Source organism: Botryllus schlosseri, chromosome 7, assembly GCF_051294905.1.
Source record: "Botryllus schlosseri isolate E-star chromosome 7, Bs_hap1, whole genome shotgun sequence".
Taxonomy (NCBI): Eukaryota; Metazoa; Chordata; class Ascidiacea; order Stolidobranchia; family Styelidae; genus Botryllus; species Botryllus schlosseri.
In genome coordinates, this window is record NC_137242.1 from 29946124 (window position 1) to 29951586 (window position 5463).

The following is a 5463-nucleotide window of genomic DNA, read 5'->3' on the forward strand; positions in this document are numbered from 1 at the left end:
TCACAACAAGAAGTAGTTTCTTAGAGACATAGACATAGCGGAATATCATGGACGAGTGATCACAGCTGGATAGCTACAGGACCTTGCTGGCGCATCTCGGCATGCGGCACGTATTTCGGTTCGGTTTATTCGCAATTTTTATCAGTTCAATACACTACAAAATTGCGATACAATGAAAAGATTGGTAAGTGTCGAAACGACTTCGAGTAGTCTTTGGAATCAATCAGACCCCCACCTTGGCCTAGCCTAGGCGATGTAAAGACGACGGAGAGAGAGAGAGAGAGATATGATATTCTTTTTCGCCTGCACCATCGAGATGCTTCGACGACGGAGTTGCGATACGGCCCCATGAGGTCATCTAGTCTGCGCCCCCGTTTTTTTCTCCTCCATGCTATCCGTGATTGCTGAGCGCCTAGCAGGATAGCTGCGGATACCAATTTTCGAGTCTTTGGTATGACCCGGCCGGGGATCGAACCCACGACTTACCGCTCGAGAAGCCGGACGCATAACCATTACACTATCTCGCTCGGTGCACATTGCACACTGAATGAAAAGTGATAAAAGAAGATAGTATAGAATTATATATATTATTATATATATATATATCATATTATTATATAGGATTTGGCATTTATGTCGCTTTCGTGTCAAAATAATGCAAGATGCAGTGATGCAGAAAAAATCAGAATGAATGTCCGTGATAGGTTGCCATGCTAACCACCGTAGTAAACAAACTTTGCTTTGACAATGCGACAGCAAGATGTGTGCTTTTTATGCCGTTGTTTCATTGGAAAACTACGGTAATTCATTACCCTATTGCAGCTTAAATGCGTAGTGCTGTGTAGTTTATTTACATACATACATACATACATACATACATACATACATACTTAGTTCTATAAGCACGGCATCACGGACTGGTGCCGTAATTATTACTGTAGCATGGATATTGGATATGCTTGATGACAGTTCAGACGACGAGAGTACAATGGCTGTGACAAGGCATCACTTGGCAGACATACATATCAGATCCATTCCAAATATACGCAGCTAAGGAATTTGGTCACCGATGCAGATTTTTGAATGGAACTACATTGATTCTATTGAACATCATTAAATACAGTCCATGGTTGAATGTACGGTGCCACACTTTGCGCCCATGATGCAATTATTCTGCGGACTGCGAATTTTTGCGACGATCAACTTGCAACGAATACCATACATTCTGGCTTGTTTGGCATCAGCCAGACAACTGCACGTCAAAGCATCCACTGCACTGAAGTTCCCAATGTCATCAGTTGCATTCATGGTACCGATATTTCGACAACATAACTAATGTCAGGAAGCATTCACGACTATTTTCAAATTACAAATACGAGCTCGATCAGAAGAACTACATTGATATTATGTTGGATGAAAGAGGCTATACCTGATGACTTCGTTAACAAATCCACCCTCTGCTAAAGAAGAAAAATACAACTATTATTGAAAGAAGTGTGTGCCGGTGGAGGGATGTTTCGACAATCTCAAACAGTGCTTCCGTATGCTGTTAAATCACATGCGAAATGAAAATACCATTTCAGAAATCACTGCAGTGTCACTACCAAAACCAATCTGCCAGTTCCTGGTATTGACGTCACCCTCAAGGAAGCTACGTAGGTTAATGTGTGAAGTTGGATCCGCGCTTACGCAAGAACTTATTCTGAAATTCTGATCAATACATACTTCTGATCATGTTTATTGGAAAAGTAGATGACGGTAATAATTTGCTGCTATATCACAATAAAAAATGAAGAAACAATTTTGCATGACATGGCATAACGGTAGAATGGAAGAATCAACTCAAAATTTACGCTGCATATAATTAATAAGGAAAGAAATTGACCGATCTGTGAAATGAAATTATTGTAACTTGGCAGGGAGGCGGAATAACATATTTGAATATAGAAAAATGGCATGGCAGACAATGCTTGTTATGATTCATTCCTTTTCAAGTTCCAATCAACGTTTTCTATTTTAACTCATGCTCTTTCATATGGATTCGGAATTCTTGTTTTCTCAAGAATCTTTCTTAATGCTCAATCTGGACCTGCATCAGCTGAGCTCCTATGTCATCGCAGCTCCTTTTACAAGGTTGGGATTTTCCGTCTAAGATGAAAGAAGTGCATATTAATTCTATGAGCTACCTGCCATTCACTAAAAAACTGGTATTCTGCAACCAGCTGATCACAAAGTGCATAACCGATATCTAACTCCTTCACCGATAAACTTCAGAGCATTTATTTGAACAGCTTTACAGCCATGGCCAGTAGGGTGGAGTGAAAATACCTTCTTTTTAAATCGAAAAAAGGGGTTCTCAAATCCCGACAAATGTTGATGAGTCAAAGCCGTTCGCTGGCGTTGGACGCTGGTCCATCGAAAAGGAAGACATAGGCTACGTAGCATAAATAACCCTAGCCCTGCGCTATACTGGGTAAGTCTTCGATATAGCATGCATCTTGACTAGTACAATTAAAAGGTTAGCAAAATGTACCATAGTAATTATCCTTCATTTTGGTCAGCGCCGCCTGGCCTATTCACAGAGGAATCACCTGCAAAAAGGCATTCAGACGATCCAAATTACAAAATCAAAGGTAATTGCAAACTCCTGGCAATAATAAATTTTGATATAGGGTAAATAAATTGTGGTCAGTATCAAAATTGGATGTGGGTCAAAGATCCTGATCATAACGCTGCGTTAAAGTAATTTACATTCAAATTTTTCTGACACATGTAGGGTAACTAGTACTTGTAGTGCAATTGATATGCACTGTAGAAGCAAAGTTATTGGAGAACGAAATTTTCGATTTATTTTAAATTACCCACAGAAATATTTTTTAATCCAGAATTTTATACTCCAAAGACTTCGCTGCTACGGGTTGGAATAGAACAAAAATTATTGGCATTATTTGTCTAAAATAAGTGCTGTATAGCATATTTGGCTCAATTTCCACACACAGAGGCGAAGTTTTTGGAGTAGCAAAGTTTGGATTTTAAAATAATAGCATTTATAAGAATTTGGACTATGATTGATGGAAACGACGACGAAACCACCACTTCTGACTGTTACGTACCTGGAATGCTGATGCCTTCCGGCACCGTGATCGATGGAACGAGACCATGTTGGGTAGTGAATGACACAAAATCCACATTTCGTCTTTGCTTTCCTGATGCGGTTCTGGTTCGGATATCTTCATGTCGGAATCCGGATTTCTTTCAGGTCGAAACAGGAGTTCAAAGCAGGGGTCTCCAACACGCGGCCCGCGGGCCGCATGCGGCCCGCGAGGTCCTATTTTGCGGCCCGCGACCTGATTTGAAAAAAATTCAGAAAAACGCTTAGTAAATCATGTTGAAACGCTAAAATTGATTTCAGTTGAAACATAATGTTGTTGTTTTTCAAAGTGAGCCATTCTATGTGCCCACTATCACTATTACTCACTAGTTGATACGGCTTCGGCATGGTAATATCATTCCATGGATGAAGAATTTGCTGGTACGAATGGGCATATTGCCTTGACGTGCAATGGCCCACCACTGCCAAGACCGAGACGCCTGCAAAACGACTTCGGGCGCTCCAAAAGACCATGCTTTACGAGGAGATAGTTGTCTAGCAAGTAGGCCTACCGTGTATAGCTAACCCTAATATTGATTCTTCAATCCATGGGTGGCCAATCTGCAGCAGTAGAAGGAAAATTATGCGGCTGTCGACACTTGTAATAACAACCCTAAGTTTTCGCAGATACCCCCTGCATCAGCTGTATCTGGGAATCTGATCACATTGGCCGAGAAAGGATAAATATTTTATAGTAATATGTGAAACTATGCTAATATTTATTGACGAAATTCACTCATGAACATGAAAAATTTTTCGCGCTTCGCGCGACTACAGATTGGTTCTCTGTGGCTCTTTACAACATAACTATTCTAACGATTTGGTGCGCATAGTAAGCCAATATGTGCATATAGATTAGTTCGGAGTGTACCGGCAATGGACATGGACATGATAACGTGGGTATTTGGCCCCAGCTAGTTTATCACGACTAACCACCGGTATGCGGCCGCAGGCTACATGACTACGCGAAATGCGGCCGTGAATTACAAAAATGTTGGCCACCCCTGTTTTAGCGGCTAAAGAGTGTTGTCATTGTCAGGTATCGTGTACAGCTCATAGTCCAAAATATAATAACATTGATGATCATGATACTTTTTGTTGTATTTGTGTTTGTTCAATAAAATATTAGTTCTTTTGTGGTGACTATAACCGTCGCCTATGTTAGAAAGCACAGCGTTGTAATAACGTAGAGTTATCAGACGTGGTTGTTGAACTGCGTTGCCTACTTTTATATCGATATTGATGTCATGCGGCCCGCGGCCTCCAGGAATTTGGAAAAGTGGCCCACGACCTATTTTGAGTTGGCGACCCCTGGTTCAAAGACTAGGCCTACCTGTACAGAGAAAATTCGGGATAGTTGGTGTTTGATCGTCACCCGCACCCATACTTGGACAATTTGATCATTCTAAGCCTAATTAGACCAATCACGGTAAAATGACGGTGATCTAATTCCATTATAATTTGTGATCGCTATTTTTGCTCTAATTCCGATCTAATGTGTGAAATGTTGCCATGGTCTAATTAATTCTAATTCGAAACTAATTAGGAAAAGACTGTAGCTATCATTCTAATTATAATCGAATTTGTAAAGCTGTAATTCCAATTGTAACTAATTCTGAAAAAAAATGCATTTTTACAATTTCAATTTTATTTGAATTTGAAAAAAACTGTTGAGCTATAATTCCAATTCAATTCTAATTTGCAATGCCTATTTCAGCGGTTCTCAACCGGGGGTCCGCGAAGCATTTCTAGGGAGTCCGCGAAGCCTCTATAGATTTGTAAAATTATTTTTAACTTAATTTGTAATTATTTTACGTTAGGGAAAACATGAGACAGTTTCGCTTCATACTTGCTAAAACCTCAAGACTCAGATCATTAGAATAGTTCTCTGAGATAAAATGTCCTACTGTACAAACTCATTTTAATTGCCGAATTGCCAATAGCCTACTGATACAATCATATTGCTGTTTAGATACGTTTTGTTGAGGTCGTTTGAAATAGCAATTCCTGAATTTTTTTGTTAACCAGTCCCAATCAAAGGATTGAAACATCGCAACGAAGTCCATTTTCTACAATGATATACATAAACACTATTCCAGAATAACTTCAAGATGAGATCCTAGTTATAAATGACTAGGCTGGACGTTATATGCTAATTAAAAACAGTGTTCCTCAATTTTGCGACCATATATGCCGTGATCACACCGAAAGGTATTGTTGGAAGCGTTACGCGTTAATGTTACACTCGTCAGAACCTATATTTGTGGAAACATTTTCGGCACTCGTTTACATCAAATCGAAGACTCGGATTT

The 5463-nt window shown here is 39.7% G+C and overlaps 1 long non-coding RNA gene across 1 annotated transcript; it reads right to left on the reverse strand.

The window, feature by feature from the left end:
* Window positions 1-867: 867 nt before the first annotated feature.
* Window positions 868-3274, reverse strand: LOC145443301 (uncharacterized). The gene is made up of 2 exons (XR_013916381.1): window positions 3114-3274; window positions 868-2148 (listed from the first exon to the last, which is right to left on the reverse strand). It is a non-coding gene; the product is annotated as an uncharacterized LOC145443301 (long non-coding RNA).
* Between the last annotated feature and the right edge of the window lie 2189 nt (window positions 3275-5463).